Genomic DNA, 22,508 nt, shown 5'->3' with positions numbered 1-22,508 from the left:
CAATAGAGGCTTGAGAGGAATAAAATAAAAATAAAGAAGGGTTGGGGGGTAGGAAAGCAGCACACTAGAGAGAAAATTCTACATGGGTCAGAGGCGAAAAAAAGGGGAAGAAGCAGACGAGAGCAGCCCACAAGTGAGACCAGCGCTTAAGGGTAGAGGATGGGTGCTTAAGAGAGGGGAGCCGCACACAAGGAAGACAGCTGGAAAACACCTGCACACTCATGGGGTGCTGCAAGAAAATGGTAAAGAAAAGTAATTGCTTAAATGTGACAAGTGGAAGGACACAAGTTATCTAAACAAATAGGATGGCAAAGAGGCTATGCTCAGAAGAAGGGGATGGATAAAAAACGCCACTGAAATAAGCAAGCAAATGGTAGTGACAAAGGAAATTGTAAGCAATGGGTTGAGCCAAAGTCAACTGTAAATTTTTGGTAGAGCCCACAATGGACTTTCACCTACGAGACAACCAAAAGCGGTCTAGTAGAAAATACCTAAAAAAAAAGAATATAAAACTGTAAACTACATTTGGATTCACTTTGTGCCAATGTTTTCAGCAGCAGGTTAGTGCCCTCTGCTTTCAATATTAAAAAACAAATACTTCACATTTAAAGACATAGCAGTAGAAACCATCAGTGGCTGTAGACTAATCTTGCAGGTCACAAAATGTTACGTGTACTCAGACCAGAGTCTGTGTTTGATTTTGGCAACTCCTGAAGCAGTGCCAGGCAGTCCATAAGGCTGTATATGGCACAGATTGGCGAACGGACCAGGAGACTACCATCATGGTGAGCGCAACACTAGATAACAGACAACACTGGCCGGGGAGACTGCATGCGGCAAACTACTCCCAATGGAACAAGATAGTGAAAAAACACATGCAGTCAAGTGATGTGCAAAAGGAACTGCTTCCTCACCCATGGAAGTCAATGCAACTACACATACTCATGTTCAAGGATGGTACTGCGGGAGTAATTTTTGGGGGAATATTTTATTGATTTACATAACAAACACTAATGCGCAATAGGCTCCAACATAACCCCAGAACACCACTTCACTATCCCCCCTTCTTCCTGTTCCCCTATCAGGCGGCCATTAGAAGTCCAGCGAAACCCCTCAATTTATTTCAGCGCAAGGTCCCTGGCACGGTGCCCCTCGGCAGCAACATCATCATGCTGGAGGCTCATCACCGGATATGACACTCAAGACATCCGTGAGGCTGTGGCAGGTCCACCATTTGCCCCAGACTTCTCAAAATTTCCTGGGGCAGCCCCTATTGTCATACACAACCCTCCATCACCTCCTCCTCCAGTTCTTTAACAAAAGGGCACCCAATATTGCGTTATCCCGGACAGCCCCAAATTGTGTGGAGGAAAGCTCTGTTTGTGCAGTAGCAAAGACATAGCAGGACCTGTTTCATTAGGACCTATCAATCAATCAGGGGTTTGTTTAACGCTGCTACTCACCGACGAGGGTCTGAAGGCGCGGGGGCAGCTCCATTGAGCCAGGTCTTTAGGTCCTGCCTGGACTGGGGCAGTGAGAGTTTGCCGGAGGTGGAGGTCGTTCCAGGTTTTGGCTGCGAGGTAGGAGAAGGACTTTGCTCCCATTCGGATCATGTAGATGCGTGGGATGGTGGCCAGCGAGAGGTCAACTGATCAGAGAGGTCTCTTGGGTGCATGGAAGGAGAGACAGTCGTTTAGGTATGCTTGTCCGATGTTGTGGAGGGCCTTGTAGGCGATGTAGTACTTTGAACTGGATCAAGCAGAGCTTGGCTCTGATGGCCACCTCAAAGACAAACACCCACTAGACCTGTATTTCTTCTCATATGCCTACGAGTGCTAAAGGTTCTGTTCCCCAAATGAAAACTTGATACCTATGCAAATTTTTTTTTTTTTTTTTTTTTTAATTCCAAAACACGTTTACTCTACTTTTCAAAGTGTCTCATGTTTGTTGATCTCTGGCAACGCATATCTTTACACAGTTTCACTCTTAGCAGGGTGCATGAATGCCGCCTCCCAGTCTACGTCCTCCATGGTGCAAGTGTGAAGCACTGCTGCTTTTGTTACTGGGGGACGATATTGCAGCAGTGCTGCACAACTGGCCCCCACCGCTACAAATCGGCCCTCAGCCTTCCAGCCTTCCGGGGGAATCGCCCGAAGCAGCCAGTCCAGTCCTGGTTAAAGTGCTTTGCGGCGAGTAGTACGCTACTCCGTAACCTAAGATCTAGTGCTGATGGTGTGCATGCATCTGCAGATTTGTAGGAGCGGAAGGAAGAGTGAAAGAGATAAGGAAAAGAGTGAAAGGAGGCAGTTAACGGAGGATGAAATTGGGATGGGGGAAATGCATGCAGCACACTAACCAGCAGGAATGTAAAGCCCGAGATGAGCGAGACATACGGGAAGAGGGGAGGAATAGAATGAGCAGGGAAAGGTAGAAGGACTATACTAAAACCGTATGGAGAGAAAGTAGGGATATAAAAATAAAGAGGGAGGGGTGTATTAGGCAGGTGGAATTTAAGGAAGGTAAGCAGAGAGATAAGTAACAAGGTGTGCTGGTAACAATGTAGAGTAAAAAATTAAGATAGCTCATTAGGTCCATGTGCCTGCTGCGAGCAATGTGTGTAAGCAGCATGTTGCAAATTTCCATCTTGCCAAGGCCTACCCAGCTTATCCTTTTCCGTCCGATATAATGAAACTCCTTGAACTGGTTAAAGAGAGGCAGCTATTCAAAGAGGCAGCTATTCAAATACCAGAAGACGGAGTGTCACGTGGCATCTAAAATGCTGCAGAAAACTGGGAAGAGATCACAAGCATTTGTTATCATAGAGGCGTGTACATATAGGGTTGGAAAAATATAGATGTGTTAAGGTACGTAGGATGCATCCCTGCACATTAAAGCATGCATGCATGACATGCCTGAAACAATTCCTGTAAGTCTTGTAAACTAATAAGAGGCATAATTTTCACGAGTACATCGCATAATACGGATGTGGTTTTTTTGACCCGTGTAAGTCGACTTGCTGGGGGAAAGTCTGGACCAAATCTCTCACACTTACATAGTCAACTATGGGTGCATATTTGAATGACATTTATTATTGATTACCCTATAACATGGCTTCTTGTATCACCTCCCTATCAGAAACATTCAATTGAGGTATAAGCGAGCAGCTACAGAGGCTCCCTGTAGCATATTGAGGACTGTGAATCTAATCTGTACACCGGGCTGGGTCATCCGTACAAACAGTTACGTGCAGAGCATTCCCAGCAGAACATACTTTGTGAGGGATGACCTTCCCAGAGTATGCTCCCCACCCCCAAACACATCAAATAAAAAGTGAGGAAATGAGTGACAAAGCCAACCAATGGTAAGCAATGGGCGGGCTCAAACCCTCTAAGTTCCTGGTAAGCTCAACCTAAATAGATTTTTTTGGGGGGGGGGGGTGCAAGACCGAATGGTCACCCTCGTCCAGTCATTGATCTAACAATTGAGAACCTGGAAGGTAGAGTAGAAAGAGATTACCAAGAAGGTACCCATGTCCTGATAAGGCACACCCGTTAATAGGCAAGAATTACTTCGCTCAATCATGAAGGACTGGAGACAGGTTGTAGCAGCTCCCACCTCACCCATCTGGTGAGGACCATCACAGCACAGGAACGTATCAAATGGGATCAAACCAGAGAATGGTGTTGAGGAAGGCTTGGTACATAAAGACGCTAATCTGCCAGCAAGCCAGAGTGGATGCGGGATAATCCTGAGAAATATGGCAATATGAAGGATAGGCTGAGACGGAGTTGAGAGCTAGCCAATAACGTTGGGGTTCCACTTAGCATGTCATGATGGAACAAAGCTCTAGAAATAACTGATGATAGATATACATACATAGACACACATACAATTTAATAAATTATGCCATAGAGGACAACCGGCCAGAGCAAAGTCATACAGCTTCCAAGTTCCGATTTACTTACAACACGATCCAAAGGAAAAAAAGTCTGTTTTCCACAAAGAGCAATAACTATTTTTAGGATTGAATCAAAAAGATAAACGTGAGCTCCATTGTAGAACCCCTTAATAATCTTAGTGGTATCTGTTCTTAGAATGGCCTAACCCAAGGGGTGGGGGCTTTGTCATGTAAATATAAGCAGGACGCTCCATCAATAACCTTGGAGGTCAATTCAGCGTTACCTATAAAGTCAATGGGCTAATACTGCCTTACAGTCTCCCCAATCACATCTCCTTACCACCACAGTGACACTTACTCCCAAAAAAAGGTACATGTTCGCAATATCTGTAATTTAAGGTACTTGCACCAGAGTATCATTCATCGACACTGTCCTGGGATATGCCCACAAGAACCTGCTGTTTACCTGAGCTGCCTTCTCCTGCAACTCCATTATAATCATCATACCCGCTATGTTCACTCCACACTACTCCCTTTCTCCAATCCTTCAATTTAAGAAAAGCCCTAAAGGAAATGACCTTGCTCTAGAACGCCCAAGATTCCCTCACAGCCCATTCACATGAACATTGCATTTGGTGTACAAGCTATGGTTTGCATGGCAGAACTAACCATAGCTAGCACATTGCAGTGTTATTTCGTTTTTAGTTTGCAACCACAACTGTAAATTAAACGTCTTTTTCATGTATATATCCATAAACTTTGCATTCATGAATACCTCTGTATTCACGGCTCATTCACTCACAGCATCAATTCCTAAGATCGTGCACTCTCAGACGGTTTTATGTCTACTTCATTCTCGCCTAATACTGCCAGACTGCCTGTGCAAAACTTTCCTGTATGAAATGTCATGCTGCTAAATAGATGTATTTTTGTGAAATGCAGAGAACAGTCTGTTGGCAGCAGCCTGAACCTGACAATGTGGAATCAGAGGCAGTGTGTGGGCTGCACTCAGCAGCTTGCACACCACATGCTGATCAATTCAATTGGTTTGAATCAAATTCCTCCTCACTCATGTGCCTTTCCCCATTAAACAGGATCAGATCAGTGGCTGAAGCAGAACGAGGGGAGTCACGAGTCCCTTTCAGTGATCCTGGTCACACCCCCACAGCCGTCAGTGCGATACGCAACCTAAGACATTGCAAGCTATTGTAGCTCAAAATGGAGGCTCTGCGTGTGGGACACGGTACGAATACATGCCCAGAACACTCGCGCATCCTTGGGCTCACAATACTTCAACGGGGGAGGGGACAATGAAAGGCAACCTGAATACTCAAGACATCTGTGGGAAGGAGGTATGACATCACAGTGTGGGCAGCATCACTTTCCTCTGTATATCATTGCTTCTTATACAGGAAGTAGGCTACAAAGTAGAGAAATGTAATACTTATTCTGAAAAGGCTGAGGACTAAATCAGTTATGATGCCAGGATCTAGAGTCTGGGGATTTAACTGGAGATAAAGGTGCATAGTGCAATTTGGGGATTCTATTAATCCACAATCCTATAGCACGACTGATCGGAAGCGATCAAATTAGGATATGATCCACCAAAGACTTACAGGTAACCTCAACTAGACAGAGTAAAGCCGGAGTTGGTCTGGGTCATCACTTGGAAGCCTAAGGTGGAACACTATTATTGGCAACTACCAACTACAGGCTTATGTTGTGTAGGCGCTCCCACAACTTCAGTGCTCATGTCAGCAACACAGGGTGGAAAGAATGATGAACAACACTGCCTTGCGTCCGTCCCTGTGCCATATATTACAACATACACAACTGCAACCCATCCCACCACCCACTAGTATTCTTTCTTCTCCCCACAAGAAAGGCTTCTTGCCACCATTCCCAATACACAAAGCATTTTGCCATTATTTCCCCCACTCACTTGCCCAAAACCCACAATAACCTGGTGTCTTGACAACACTACCCACTCCCAGGTAAGAAAGTATATACCGGCCTGCTACACGCTAGGCCGTGCATCTCCCTTCAACACCTGAAGCCAGCCTCTATGGTCTCACCGAGGCCCCCTACCCTCACTGCCCGACAAAGGCTTACACAGACAACCCTGGCTGTCGCAGGAGACAGCAGTTCCCTACTCAAGAGTGCCACCTGCCTTGCCCTGCCTCCAGGTGATCAGGGCGGCTTCTCTGAATCCTATGGACCACAGAGGGAGGCAACTGATAGAAACCAAATACAAGTAGGGTTTTTCTCTCTTTAAAAAATGTGGAGTTTAAACTGACTTCAGTGTTGGCTGCTATCAGTAGCAAAACAACAGTGTTCGGTTTTAATTTGATCTACTTTTTTTATGCAGCAGGAGCACAGAGGTGGAAGGAGAGGGTTTCTCACTCTAGTCCTCCAAAATTTCAAGCTATGTGTGAAGGAGGCCTTTGGAGGGGGAAGGAGGCAAACAGTGGGGACAGCCGATTGGTCAAGAGGAGCCGACCATGGTTGGACTGCTGGAGCGACGGACCAGATTTGTTGCAGTACACGTAGAAGCAAGTTGTTGGGAGGTGACGAAGGGGCAACCAAAGCCAATTACACAGTGCATATTAAAAAGGAAGAATTATAAACAGCATTCATACGAGAAGAGCAAGGGAAAATAAGCGTATGGTGGCAAAGTGGAAATTAAGTTTAACTGAGAGATGAGGCAGATTTGCAAACTCTGATACTTGAAGTGTCTGCCAGTGTTGGAAATTAATTCCGGGAGCTCTTTATTTAGAAGTAAATGGGTGCGTTTGTAGTAAGCACAGCAAGAGCACACCGCACAAACAAACCTGCCTGGCCTGCAAGTCACATTAGGATCATGACAATTGGTCATCTCCAATTTATTTTAAAATCACACATTTTGGACATCAGTGATGGAGAGCTATGGCAGCAGCACATTGGGCATTTTAGACCTACAAGCATACACTAAACACCATAACATAAGGGCTTGTTCATTAGACCGGGCTGCATCACTGACAACCCTCCGGACAGTGAGCGACTCAAAGCGAGCTAGGGCACTGACTGGTTAGGGAAGGTACATGGTGCAGTGCAGAGGTCAACGAGACACTTGTCAGAAGTTTTTTTTACTGCTGTTTGGCTGTGGTTTTAATGTTTCTATAAAATGTGCACATCTCATTGTATGCACTAGCACTTTACATGATCATCCCTATCAGCTGGTGTTATTTCTACCCTGGCTGATTAGGCTGCCTCGACTGTTTTCGTTGGCAATGTTTCGATGCTGTGTGGTTTTACTCACAATGGTTTTCTATGTAGGTTTTAATTTTTTTTCTTTTATGGGCTGATTGGCTGAATAAAGATCTTTTTGAATTGACTTTGATCCACCCCACAAGGATGTACTCAAGCTCATTCACGCCTTTGCTGCAGGCGTCAGAGAACACCCAAGCGGTACTTCCCTAGACAGCATAAGGTTAGGGAGCCCGGTGAAAATCTTTGCCCAGAGTGCTGCAGACTTCTTTGACCACCAAGACAATGGATACCCAACGCACCCATTCATCATTACTGACAAAAGCTGGTGAAAGAATCCATTCATCGGCTGACAATGCTGCCACTTCAAGAGAAGAGCCTGGTATTTTCAGCCCACTAAAGAGGACTCTGGTCTAAGTGGATGAATAAGGATGTAGTCTTCCTCCCAACCCCCACATCTTTCAGAACTTGTAGCATGAGCCCAACTCTTGCAACGACTGTGGCGCCCAATTATTGAGCTTACTACCCCCCTCAGAAAGGAGCGATAATAGGCTGGGTCATTTCGCAGTTAAGGGACCCATTTCAGCACCTGGAATTGGCGGGCATCATCTCCAGCACCCCACAGACAACTTGAGATTTTAGTCAAGTCAATATACTCGTGTGGATTAGCCATGTTGGGTTCAAGTATGCTTACTAATGGCCTCCGTTCCGCCTCCGCTCCTTGAGCCAGATGGACCATACTTCCCTTGTTTCACTGGATGCTTCTCCAGCCTTCTATGATCGGCCCATCCTTCAACGTTTACCCCAACATTCAGGGTTTCATAACAAATACCTCTGCTCTGGTTCCACGTTAACTTAACTAGTGGTTCACGGTTAACTAACGGAGCCTGATCACTGCCACGAACTCTTGAAGCACTACAATGGTGAGGACCCCATTACTAACTACCTTGTTCAAAATTCACTTGATAGGTTTTGCTCTTTTTGCCCCAGGCACGCTTTGCAGAACATTCCCAAGTAATTATTTACAAACTCCTTTTCAAATTCTCTTTTTCAAAGAGAACCCAGGCTTTCATGGATAGGTGTTGCCTGAACCTTAAAAGCAAATGCACTGAAGTGACTAAATCCAGTTGTAGAGAGTAAAGTTCCTGATGCTTTGCCCATCTGACACCCTGCTCCTTGTGTTATTATTCTGATAAGCCCCATAAGTTTACTTGCACAGCACTTTGTGTCACGAGTCTCGTGACACATGCGGACTTTCACCATGGTGCTCAGAGTGTTAGACTATTGGATTACTGGGGTCCACCCAAAGATTTATTCCTTTGAATGTGGGTGGCTGTCCACTTGGAAATGCCCTCTATCTGGGCCTCCCCAAAACCCTGACCAATAGACTACAGGTCGTGTTGAATGACGCCGTACGACTTATTTTTAGACTCCCAAGGAGAACTAAGGCCTCCCCTCTGCTACATAGCCTGCACTGGCTCCCCATTAAAGAGCGAGTGGAATTTAAGAGCCTATGCACGGCTCATAAGGCAATTTACGGCCAGGCTCCAGCCTACATTGTAGATCGTTTGGATGTGTACAGTTCAGTGAGAACACTCAGATCCTCAGATTCTCAGCTACTGGTCTGCCCCCGCTACAAATTAGTAACTAAGGGAGGCAGAGCCTTCTCTGTGTTAGTCCCTCAGCTATGGAACACGCTGCCTGAGATGCTGCGCAGGGAAGGGAACCTCCTGCGGTTTAGGAAGATGCTAAAAACACTGTTTAGAAGGACTCTGAGTGTTAGTTAGATAAGGGAGTGTCTTTCTTGCAATGTCTGCCAAGCTTATTGTTGTGACTAGAGATTTCGAGCGCCTAGAGACCTGCAGGTGATTGGGCGCGATATAAATCCAAAATGACAATAACAATAACAATCCCACCAACAGCCGCTTAATATATATGGAACCTGCCTTTTTGTATGACCTGCTCCCACTGGGATCACAAGACAACTTTTCCCAACGTTGCATTTGGTATGCACGTTATGGTTTGCATGGCAATTGTGTGTGTGATGGACTTTGAAGCTAAACATAACTTCACAATTTAAGTGGTTTTCTGTTTTTATTTATAACTATTTCAACTGCATTTAAGTTAATTCCAGAGGTTTTTTTTTTTGTATACCCAGGGTGTTCTAAGCAAAGATAACTATAGCTTCACTTTAACCTAGTTTTTTCAGGGAATATACATTCCACAAGATTGTGAGAGGAGAAGAGTATAGTTTAGAGGCACTAAAGAGGAGAAGGGGAAGAGTAGATTATATGCAACATAACTGGGAAGGGCTTCACCAACAACACGTTTCACCTCAAAGCTCTATAGAATATTAAAAACAACTTGAGTTTTACCCTCGTTGCCTGCGAGACTTTTGGAATCTATCGTGGATAGATTAATATGTAGGTTATTAAATCCCATTCGTGGTACTAAAACTTCACTACACTTAAACCACAATTTTCAATCACAATCCGCCAGTCTTACCGAGATAGCGTTGTCATCCATCTTGAGATATAAGGCCAAAAGCATCTTGGTTGGTTATTGCTTGTATTGTCATCATTTGATTATAAATACAAGGTCTATAAGCATCAGAACTCACAGTGATGCGGGCTGGTTTAACACCCAACAGGAGGCCATTACCATTTAGTTAGGTGGCTATGGTATAGCCTTAAACACACATTACAGTTATTTAAACGTAAACAGGACCATAAGATTAGTTCTTAAGACAAATATTGACATTAGGGTAGGCAAAAAATACAATTGAAAACATTTACAATAAAAAGAAAAATACGAAGCACGAATATATATTCTATATGTAGAGAAGAGCCAATGCATGTAAGAAAGATAGAAAGTGTTACTCTCTAGTTGTAGTCTGATATTGCTGTTTTAGTCTCATTTCGCTCATTGTGCAGCTTTGTCCTTCTTCCATTGTAAAAAGTGCTCCAAACCCCTTGGGCCATATTTGTGCAATCTAAAGTTGCATAAATAAAGCATACCTTCAATGCAATCCATTTGGTTTCATTCTTCACCACACCTAGTAATTACTAGATCCTTATCATGGGAACTGTTGAATGCAGAGCCAACTATTTACATCTGGCCTTAAGTCAGCTTTAGCTGTCTCGCAAACTCCTAATTAAAATAAAAATAAATAAACCACACCAAAAACACAAATACATACATTTCCACATTTCTTCACTTATAAGAGTTAGTTTGGGGGTCACATTCACATTCTTCATTTAGTGGTCTGTTCAACCATTCACATCTGCTTCCACCCACCACGGTATGGAAAATGAGGTATAGGATCAGCCCACTTCAGTCACTGAGTCTTCTATGAGCAATGGTATTTCTCCTGTCCACATACACATCTGCATAAAAACAAGCGTGCTTCAATGCAAGAGATGGTGACCACTACTTCACTGTTCCAATGCTATTTTCTTTCCGTTTTTTTCTTTTAGGATTTTAATCTGCCATAAGTGTTTAACCTAGCTCTTTGGGTTCCAGTACTTCCAAGCACCAATATGCATCATTTTCCTGTGATGTGCATTAAACTAGGCCTGGGCTTAGTTTAACTTAAGCTGGTGTAACTTGTAATTTCGGACAATTTTGTGGTACGATTGTTACGCATAATTATCGAAATTATGCCATCACGTCACTTCACGTAGTTATGCACCACCCGCAGTAAAAATGTAGAAGCAAACGCATAGCAGCATCAGAACACAAGCGGCTGTTGTGCACAGTGCCCTTGTATAAATGCACCCTCTTGTCAGAATTTGGTGCGAGGGTGCATTTCAAGCTAAAATATAGCACAAAATGACAGACTTGCATTTTGCATAACTAAGCACATTTTTACAAAAGCAAATTAGAAGAATTTCAAACATCCCTAATTAAAACTAGACAAGGGTTCTAGATCTACCTGCTAGAAAGTACCCTACTGTTCTATTAGATTTATATTCAATAGTTTTCTTCAATGTACATTTTTTCAATAAGCATATATCCACTATATTTAGGGGGCATCGCGCTTCTTTAAGCCAGCCCCCTCCTGATTTCTTAAAACCCCGCCCGAGTAGTTAAAGGGGAAGGCCCAACAATTCCCTGAGGCTCAACCATCTCAGTGCCACAGGCTCTATGATACACATGCAGATTTGCAACGCGTAGCAGGATATACACATTGCAGAGTGTGGACAAGAGGCCAATGCTCACAAGAGGTGAAGCATTTTTGCTCAGTATATGTTTCCTTCCATCAACAATGGTAATAGTAGGCAGCTACCTAACATGTACAGGCAGAGTTTGCAGCATGTTATTTCATGGGCTGAACTTACAAGAAGCTGGAACGCAAGCGGACAGACCTATGCAGCGGGACCAAATCTCATTAGATTGGACTTTTGAGTAGTGGTGCTGTAGCTTTGGGTTGTTAATAGTGAGGATTCTGGGGCAGTAGGAAACGGAGTCTTGAGTTAATTAGGCTTTACAGTGGACACCACATGAAATTTGACCTTTGCACTGTAGTAATAAGCGTGTGAATGCAGGTCTATTAGCACGACTGTTTTTCAGCAACTTTTTGTCAGAATTTACTCTGATATGGCATAACATTTAGACTGCAATGCTTTAGAACCCCAAACTCACATCAACTTTTTTGATTTTGATGTAACGCCCCAAGTGGCAAGGGAGTGCCCAGACGTGGGTCCCGTGCTCACTGTGCCACTGAAACCAAGCTGTACCCCGCCTGATGAGTCCATAACCAGGGCGAAACCAGTCCTAGGAAGCTCGTATTCGGGTTCTGTCAGGACCTGGCTTGGCAGCTCGAGTGGACAGTTCCCACGAGGAGAAGGGTACCATTTAGAAGTAATTCTTATGGAAGCTGGCAAACGCAGCCTAGCTCCATGAGACTTGACCGCGAGGAGGTCATGCCAGTTATTTTACAAAACGTATGTACGCTGGGACTTGTAGGCGCAAACTAAGGAAGCCTTAAACTACAGGTCTCAGAATACAAACTGCTGTTGGATGTTAACCCGTGTCTGGTTTGAGGTGGCGAATAGCTCGGGCTACCTGCCACTCGTGTGCTGCAATCCATACCAATTCAATCCATGTAAATTGAGGATTCAACTCCCAGAATGCACTGGAATATTCGGTCAGAAACTGTATCCTACTTTATATACATAGAAGAATCTGGTGGGTACCAAAGTCCCATTGATGTATGCAAAATCGTGTCTGCTAATTGCAAATAGTCTAAAGGTAGACAGACCACTGATAGATTGCAGGTGGGCAAATCTCATTTTATATAAAGGAGACACTCGAGGATAGATAAATCGTCCAGGGGCTGAACACTAAGCCTTTACACTTGGTTTCCTGTTATAGATAAATCGTCCAGGGGCTGAACACTAAGCCTTTACACTTGGTTTCCTGTTATAAACTGTGCCTTCAAGCTGCAGGTTCTGGGTAGCTGCACTTCATTAAGAAAGGGAGGGTCCCTGCACTTCCGAGGGGTGAAATACTGTTTATAGGAGCGCACCCTCACTTAGCAGAAGACATGTACCCGGGGACAGTGAATATATGCACTTTTAGATTTCTGATTATAGCATCGCTCTTAAAGTGCTAACGTGCCAAAAAGTACTGTTTACAAACCCTGGGTGGGCTGAAGGCGTCACAGGTGACACTGGGGTATGACGCAAGAGGGGAATTCCGCGCCAAATACACCAATAAAATAAATGGGGGCCTTTGAAGAGGCAAGGTGCCAGACCAGGCACAAGAGCACTTAAGTGAGAAAGAGGGAAGCAGCTGCCCGCTGGGATACGACAGCTTCTGGGCCGTAAACAGACACATCAAGCTTGCATGCAGGAAACCACCAACAAAACGTAACAGCCATCGTCAGTTAAGAACTTCAGCAAAGACGCTGGAACTGCTGGAACCTCAAATAAAGATGCAGAGAACGCTGGACGAATATCAGCAGCCTGCCCTAGCAAAAACTGCTAAGTGAACTTTACTGCAGATGCCAAGCACTCCCCCCCTGCTTAACTGTGCAGTAAAGTTCACTTTGCAGTGCTCGCTTTTCACAGCCGATCTTGAAACCTCATCTCGCCACCACTAGTAACAGAGGAAGTGCCGACTATCACACGCCCACAGGTGCAGCAACATCTGGACTCCGAGCACACTGTAGATGCCTAGCGAACAGAGTGCCTTGAGACCCTCAGGCGTGAGTAGTAGCGTTTTATAAGAACCCTTATTGGTGTAGGCTCCCTCCCACCCGCACTATAACACACACACACACACACACTTCATGCCTTTTGTAAGATTACATGTACCGAGCCCTGCGCGGCCCCACATGCAGAATCTTCAAAAGTAGCGCCGCACTACACAAACGCGCCCATAAGCGCGTTATTAAAATATGCTCTGTGTCAACACTGACCTCACTTCCAGTGGGCCGGATAGGATTGGATTCTACCAAGCTCGACTGCTTTATCTGTGTTTTGTTTAACCTCGACTGGTCGATTTAAACATTCTAGTTAATTCCAGTTAGTGGTGGGAACTGGTCGTTGCCCTGTTTAGTTACAGTGGGTTTATCTATTCGACCACTAGAAATATATGGTCATATAGAGGCCAATACCAAAATACAAAAACATCACTATCTCACAACGTGGAACATTGAAGACATTCCTCACTGGGCAAATTTAATTTGCACAGGGGCCATAGACCTGCGCAACATTTGCCAGAAGAAGCCACTGGTAACGGGTAAACTGGCATTTATACCAGGGAGAGCTGTGCAACACTTCCCAGAAGCCACCCATGAGTAGTGAACTAAGATGAACACCAGTGAAAATCTGTGGAAAGGTTCCCAGAAGCCATTGGCAACTCGTGAACTGGGATTTACACCAGGTACAATGGGGCTCTGCAACAGTTCCCAGAATCTAGTATGGTGAACTGGAGTTTGCACCTTGTGGAGTCGTGCTGTGCAACGTTCACAACAGAAGCCACTGATAACTGGGGTTTGTACCACGGTGAGTCGTGCTGTGCAACAGTTCTCTTCACTACTGAAAAGATTCTGCATAACACTTAAAAGCAGACACATGGGTGTCTGCGACAGGCCCACGAAGCTGTTCCATGTAACAGGGCGCCCCCTCACTCAGACAGAAAGATGCAACACTCTCCGGACCGTCCCTGACTGCCGCCAATCAGCCACACTTGCAAAATACAAAGACAACCGTCCTGTTCTCGGAATCGCACCCAGTTTCGAGAACAGCTGTGCACTCACCGGAGTCCAGCCGCCGCTGCTGCTCGTCTCTGCGCGGGGTGAGCGGGAAGCAAAGCGAGGGACCCCGGGACTGTTCGCTGAGAGAGGGACCCACCACGCACGTCCTCTCCCGGCAGCAGCTGAGAGCTCTGTGCGCCGTTCACACGAACCAAGTTACGGGCTTCACTCCTTCCGCTGCCTGGAGCTCATAAATCCCCGAGGGAGGGAGGGGGCAGTCGGAGAGGCTTTTGGGAAAGCCCTCGCACACTGTGAGAACTTGGAAGCCACGCACGGGCAGCTGGCGACGGTGTGAGCGTGTGTGGCTCGGTCCTCTCCACCCCACCGCCCTCGCTCTTTTTTGTAAGCTTTGGTGGGAGGGCTGTGTGCGAATTGGGGAGGAGGAAGCCGGCCCCGACGAAGGATGCTGCGAGGAGGGAGGGGGTGGGGAGAGCAGAGAAAGCGGGTATCAGTGCGCTTCCTGCTGCGCGGACTGGCTTCAATTAGGGAGCTGGTTCGAGGAGAAGGCGGGAGGCCTCGGCGGCCTCCGAGGCAGAGCGGTCTCATAGGAGTCAGCTGGCCGAGCCCTGCTCCGGGGAGGCCCCTGGCCGACACCCAGCAACCCCGGGGCCTCCGAGGCCGGGACAGCAGGAAAAGCCAGTCCGTGCGTGTGTGCACGACGAGGGTGTCTGTGTGCGCAGTGTACACGCCGGCCTGGGGCCCAGAGCAGGGACGGTGCCAGTCAGCGGCTAGAAGCCGACGGCTGTGCCCTCTAAGCGACAGTCGCAGTTGGCACATAACGCAGGAGTCGCGCGTGTCCTTTACGCAGACCCCGGTCATCTCCAATTTTCAAGAGACACCTCAAGCTGCGCTGTCTTGTTATTGTTGTCGTAGCTCCCGGGAGGCTCCATGACAGCCAGTACCTCTGGCGCACACTGTGCATGCTGGGACTGTCAGTCCTAAGCCTACCGTGGGATGTCAAGAACGACAAGTTCCAGACCTGCCTGAAAATGCAGCATTGCATCAAGTGTTACCCAGAGTAGGCAGTCACTTGGCAACCGTGAGCCGTATTAAGGTTTAGCCTTTGTCTCGCTAGACTTTTCTTGATTTTCCAGAAATCAATACTAATATACAGTGTGGTGGGAGGGGCTTTTGGTTATCAGGCTTCATCAATTGGTCTTTTAAATTGCCATTCACATCTTGCCTCCACCCATCACAACATCAGCCCACCTTATCCATTGGCTCCCTTCACTTCGAGTGACTTCACAAAACCTGTGCATGTTGTTTACATCTCCATAAATGTAGCTCTTTTCTATTCGGAATCAAAGCTGTTTCAACGTGTGCATTTGTATTTCATTTATTTCTTATATTAACTTTACATTTCAGCTATTTATGTAACTCACACTTCTTTTTAAATTTTATGGGATAACGTATTTAGGTGATATTGTAGCTGCCTGCAATTTGAGCCCCTGCTTAGATGGTGATTTATTCTTGACTCCTTCAAAAATAATGATATGCATGACACAACTGAAAGGTTTGCTAAAAAAAATCCCAAGCAACACATCCACAATGATGAATGTTTAGAATTTGTATTGCATGCATACAGTAGCCATGTTTAAGTGGCAGCTTGTTTTCTTCTTTTTTCTTTTTATTGTATATACTTGCAATACAAAAAGAAATGACCATGGCATCAACGTGCCAAGGCTAACTTTATTGGCTTTGCCAATGCTTGATCTTTTTTATTCTGGCATATGTTTTTTACGGTTACTGTGCAAGAGGAAGATAGATCACAGAATTAAACAAGCATTTGCAATGCAATAGGTCGTGCATTTGTGAGAGAGCTATTGGCTTTGTAAATGACAATGTCTTTTACCCATGCGTTTTGGTTTGCAGTTGTATGTGGTGTGGAGTGTAATTATGTGGGTTAGATTGGAATTGTTAGATTAGGAATTGTGTGTTGTGGAGTGGATTTCTGTATTGGAATTATGTGGCATTATCTGCAGTGGAATTAAGTGAATAGTAATTATGTGGGATTGAGTGTACTGGAATCGTGCAGTGGTATTGTGTGTCATGGAGTGTATTTATGTGGAATGGTATTATGTGTTATGGAGTGGTATGTAGTGGAGGTTAATTGTGTGGTGTGCTATTGAATTTTATGGCATGCGGTGGAATTCTGTGGTGTGGACTGGATGTATTATTGTTGTGTAATTGTGTTGATTTGAATTATGTGATTTGTTAAATTATGTAGTGTGGAATGGAAATGTGTGGAGTTGAATTGCGTGTCTGGAAGTGTGTGGCGTTGGGTGAAATTATGGTGCATGGTGTGGGGTGTATTTGTGTGGATTGTGTTCCCAAGTTTAAAAATGATGAAAGATAATTACAAAGAAAGGCGGCCTTTCACTGCGCACAAATTCCCAAAATTAAAACACATTGCTTCCACTAAAAAATGTCAGAAACGCATAAATGTGTCTTCAATTTCAGACCCAAGCAAGGAGGAGCTGCAAACAAAACATACACGCTCAACATGCGCATGGAAAAAGGAAACTTGTTCCCAGACCAAACACCTCAACACACCGGTGGAAACTTACCAGTAGTTAGGCGCTACTCTCTGGGTGTTAACAAGCATTGGCAAGCCAAACTGTTGACAACATCACAACATTCAACAATCATTTATGGCGGCAGCTGGTTAGAGATGGCTGCAGTCAATCATGCAGCCAGTTCTGCTCAGGGTGTAACAAACCTCAGAAAGCTGCAGAGTATCTTACCGATGGAGGTGGACCTCCGAGAAAATAATAATTCATCAAGCCAAATGACTACACTCTAGAATTTATGCAACTTTACACAAAATCCATCTGACGCAATTACCTGGTAATACCTTGCATGTATGACATGTACAACTCTTGATCAAAAGATTAATTCATCCAAACTCAAATTAAACAGTGAGTTGTTTTTAGCAGGGACAGGAACAAAGCCTTAAAACCACTAAGGAATAACACTTCCACATCTAGCGCAACCATTTTAACCGACGTCCAACATAACTACATTCTCAATCACAAATGAGACCAGTTCGCTGCAGACAACAAAAAAATAATTTATTAAACAAAAAGCAAGAAGCAGCAGTGCCATTTCTGTTGCAGCCATTTATTTTTCTTTAGGAGTCCTAGAACAGGCCACTTAACATGGATGCAATCCTAAACATTCTCTCCCTAGTCCCAAACTTCCACAAACGCCCGGAGACCCAACAGTTTACCTGTATTTCTCTGAACTGCATATTATTTGTAAGGCTAAACGTACTGGCTGGAGGCCTGCAGGAAATACAGCTTCAAACAGTTTATAGTTCACTGTATTGCCTTTATTGTCATCGTTGTGTCTGTGACTGCTGTTCTCTCTCCTCCCCCGCTGCCTGTACTTGGTCTGTGCCCGTTTTTTTCCCTCTGTTCCCATTGCTGTCCCTGTGTCTCTCTGCCCGGTTTTTCATTCTGTCACCCTCGCTGTCCCCGTGTATCTCTGCCCGTTTTTGCCTTTTGTTCCTTAAGCTGCCCCTGTAACCCTGTGCCCGTTTTTTGCTTCTGTTCCCTCGTTGCCCCTGTATTTCTATGCTCTTTTGCCTTCTGTTCCCCTCGTCGTCCCGCACCGCTGTGTCCCCTGCGGCCCGCCCCCCTGACTGCCCATTCGCTGCCGCCGCCTCCCATCTGTTCCTCCCTTCCACCTCCCCATATATGCTGGGCCGCGCGCAGCGGGTGCGCCGAAGGCAAGGCTGTCTGCGCCTGGACCGCGCCCAGCGCCAGAACCCCTGGTCCCCGCACCCACCACGAGGAACGCCGCCACTACGATGCCAGCACTCTGCACGCTCTCAACTCCGGACGGACCCACACCTGCTTCAAGGCCACCCCGAAATGCACACACGGTCCCTTCACCTGCCGGAACTGCAGCTACACCAGCCTCAGAGCCGACGAACCACCCGCCAAGAAAGACCTTAACCACCTCCGATGCATACTACTGAACACCCGCTCCACACGCAAACGCCGTCGAGCTCTGGGACCTGCTTGACACAACATCCCCGGACATCACCTTCCTGACAGAGACGTGGATGAACGACTCCTCCGCACCCGACATCGCCATAGCCATCCCAGACGGCTACAAGATCACCCGCAGAGGCCGCACCAACGGAGTCGCAGGAGGAATCGCCATCGTCCACAAGAACAGCATCAGGGTCTCGACTAGCACCGACGACACTCAGCACCGCCGAACACATGCATTTCCAGATCCACACAGACCCCAACTCCACCCTCAGAGGCACCCTCGTCTACCGACCCCCCGGACCCCGCCCCCTGTTCAGCGACTCCATCACCGACTTCATCAGCACGCACGCCCTGACCTCCACCGACTACATCCTCCTCGGAGACCTGAACTTTCACCTTGAGAACAACAACAACAGCAACTCCACAACCCTGATCGATAACCTTGCCAACCTCGGACTGAGGCAACTCGTCACAACGCCCATCCACTCCGCCGGCCACACGCTCGACCCAGTCTTCTCCTCAAGCCCGCACGTCTCCTTCAACCACACCACCGAACTCCCCTGGACTGACCACCGCTGCATCCACTTCATCTTCCAGAAACCCACCACACACCACCGCGCCCAACTGATCCCCCGCCGCTGCTGAAGTAAAATCACCGAAGACCAACTACATGCAAACCTCGCTCTCAGCCCACCCACCGCACCCTCCAACACAGATGACGCTGCCCAAAGCCTCAGACGCTGGATCGAGGACTGCGCCAACACCCTCGCCCCGCTGAAGAAACCCCCCATAGAGACACCAGCAAGTGGGCCAGCTAATTCACCCCAGAACTCCTAGCCTCCAAGCAAGCTTGCCGGAAACTAGAGAAGAAATGGCACAGTGAACAGACTCTGGACAGCCACACTGAACACAAGGACGCCATCCGCAACCACCACCACCTCATCAGGGCTGCCAAGAGGACCTCCTTCAAAGACCGCCTCGACAACAATGCACACGATAGCAAGGAGCTCTTCAACATCGTGAAGGAACTCTCCAACCCCAGCTCCAACACCAACGACATCCCGCCGTCGCAAGCCCTATGCGACTCCCTCGCCACTTTATTCCACCGCAAGATTGCAGACATCCACGACAGCTTCAACACCCAGACAGCCCCAACAGACAGCAACACAACAGACTCCCTGCACATCATCGACCACGACTCCCTGCTAGCCTGGGCCAGCGTGAGCATCGATGACACCATCAAGACCATGAGCACAATCCACTCCGGCTCTCCGTCAGACCCATTCCCGCCCCACGTCTTCAACAAAGCAAGCAGCTCCATCGCACCCAACCTGCGCAACGTCATCAATCTCTCCCTCGAGACCGCGACCTTCCCAGAGAGCTGGAAACACGCCGAGATCAACGCCCTACTCAAAAAATCCAGGGCAGTCCCAAGAGACTTCAAGAACTTCCGGCCCATCTCTCTGCTCCCATTCCCAGCCAAGGTCATTGAGAAGATCGTCAATAGACAGCTAATCCGATACCTCGAAGAAAACAGAATTCTGGACCCTTCCCAGTCAGGGTTCCGCAGCAACCACAGCACCGAGACCGCCCTCATCGCCGCCACCGACGACATCAGGACCCTGCTGGACAACGGTGAGACCGCAGCACTCATCCTCCTAGACCTCTCCGCCGCCTTTGACACCGTCTGCCACCGCACACTACGCGCACGCCTCCACGCCGCAGGGATCCGAGACAAGGCTCTGGAATGGACCACCTCCTTCCTCTCCGGCAGAACCCAGAGCGTCCGCCTCCCCCATTCCAATCCGAAACCTCCGAGATCATCTGCGGCGTACCCCAGGGATCCTCCCTCAGCCCGACACTGTTCAAGATTTACATGGCCCCGCTCGCACATCTCGCCCGACAGCACGACCTCAACATAATCTCCTACGCCGAGGACACTCAACTGATCCTCTCCCTCACCAAGGACTCCATCACCGCCAAAGCCAACCTCCACGAAGGAAAGAAGGCCGTCGCCGACTGTATGAAGATCAGCCGCCTGAAGCTGAACTCGGACAAGACGGAGGTCCTCATCCTCGGCTCCAACCCTTCAGCCTGGGACGACTCCTGGTGGCCGACGGCACTGGGGGCAGCCCCGACACCCACCGACCACGCACGCAACCTGGGAATCATCCTCGACTCAACACTCTCAATGACCAAGCAAGTCAACGCCGTCTCCTCCTCCTGCTTCAACACCCTCCGTATGCTCCGCAAGATCTACAGATGGATCTCGACAGATACAAGAAAGACAGTCACCCAGGCCCTCGTCAGCAGCAGACTCGACTACGGAAACGCCCTCTAGGCGGGAACCCGACCAAGCTCATCAAACTACTACAACGCTTCCAAAACGCCTCGGCACGACTGATCCTTGACGTACCACGCCACGGCCACATCACCCCCCACATGAGAAACCTACACTGGCTCCCCGTCAACAAGAGGATATCATTCAAGCTCCTCATCCACGCACACAAGGCACTCCACAAGACCGGCCCAGCCTACTTCAACAGACGACTCTCCTTCTACATCCCCAACCGCCACCTACGCTCTGCCGACCTCTCACTCGCCACCGTCCCGCGCATCCGAAGAACAACCACCGGCGGGAGATCCTTCTCCCACCTCACTGCCAAGACATGGATCACCCTCCCACTGAGGCTACGACAGACCCAAGACTTGCTGACCTTCAGGAGGATACTCAAGACCTGGCTGTTCGATCAGTAGTGGCCCCCCTCGCCCCTCCCGCGCCTTGAGACCCTTGCGGGTATGTAGTGCGCTTTACAAATTATTGATTGATTGATGGATGGCTGGCATTAACTGTGCCTCTTTTACTGCCAGCCTTGCTTTTCAAACAATGACTATAAGTACAAAGTGCGTGTTTACGTACTGCTTGCAGATTTCCAAAACAAATAAATAAAAGCCATTGTCATTTACATTTACAGGAGGACACTCAAGACCTGGCTGTTCGATCAGTAGCACCCCCCCCCCTGCACCTTGAGACCCTCGCGGGTATGTAGTGCGCTTAACAAATGACTGATTGATTGATTGATTGATATAAAATATCTACTGGACCAAAACCTTGCTTTGCTGTCAACAGCAGATCACATGCCCCCTTAAACAATAAACATGGTTAAGCAAAATTACTCAAAGAAGGCTCCTCAACTTTACAAAATTCTACAATATCAAAAGCTCCCCCCCCTCAAAAAAAAAAGGTGAAGCAAATATGAAAATGATCCCCTACAATAGGTCTCGGGATCACTGACAGAATATTAAAGGTCAGAATATCGACCTACAATATCGCGGCAAGAATATCGACATCATATCTACATTATGGTAAGAACAAAAATATCGAAAAAAAATATCGTTGTTAAAAATATCGGGTTTTTTTTTAGTTAAAAAAATAATGTAAAATAAAGTAAATAATACATATAATTAAACAGTTAAACATTTTAAAATGTTTGAAAAATGTAAATAATATATATCATTTATAAATACATTAAATATATACGTATATTATATAATGAACAAGGTGTGTGAACAAGGGCACAGCTGTGCTCGAAACGCGTCACGGAGTAGAAGAATTAAAATCTACCTGCCATTGCTATCGGGGTCTGTTTCCCTCTGTTCGCTGCTGCTGTCGCTGTTGCGCTGCTATGGAGGTTCGGAGAGTGTTTTGGCCGTATATTATATAATATATACACTTATTAATATATTAATAATTATTTTAATAACATAATAACAAAAATTATAAATACATACACATAAAACAATAATATAAATAAAAATGTAATAAATATATATAAAAAATTAAAATAATTTTTAATCCTCTTAAAATTAATTATATACTACATTAGCTAAAATAATACAAAAAATATCAGATAGTGGAGGGAATAAAATTACTATTCCAACTCCAAACAGTGCAACAGTAGGGTAAATGTTGGATAGCGTAGTGGGACAAATTACTATTCCCACTCCAGAGAGTGCAACGGTAGAGAAAGTGTTGGATCGCGCAGGGGTAAAAATTACTATTCCCACTCCAGTGAGTGCAACAGTAGGGAAAGGGGGT

At 46.5% G+C, this 22,508-nt stretch overlaps 1 protein-coding gene across 2 annotated transcripts in view; it reads right to left on the bottom strand.

Moving 5' to 3' along the window:
- PTP4A3 (protein tyrosine phosphatase 4A3) overlaps positions 1–15,154 on the bottom strand; it is a 193,828-nt gene extending 178,674 nt beyond the window's left edge. Inside the window, exon 1 of one of the 2 annotated variants that reach the window (XR_014961468.1) lies at positions 14,412–14,757. The gene's annotated coding sequence lies outside the window, so the exon portion shown is untranslated. Of the gene's footprint in view, positions 1–14,411 lie in introns of both variants that reach the window. The other variant, XM_085604825.1, reaches the window with a different exon arrangement.
- Between the last annotated feature and the right edge of the window lie 7,354 nt (positions 15,155–22,508).

Source organism: Triturus cristatus, chromosome 5_1 (genome assembly GCF_964204655.1).
Source record: "Triturus cristatus chromosome 5_1, aTriCri1.1, whole genome shotgun sequence".
In the NCBI taxonomy this organism is placed as follows: domain Eukaryota; kingdom Metazoa; phylum Chordata; class Amphibia; order Caudata; family Salamandridae; genus Triturus; species Triturus cristatus.
This window is presented reverse-complemented; position numbering and strand designations above follow the sequence as displayed.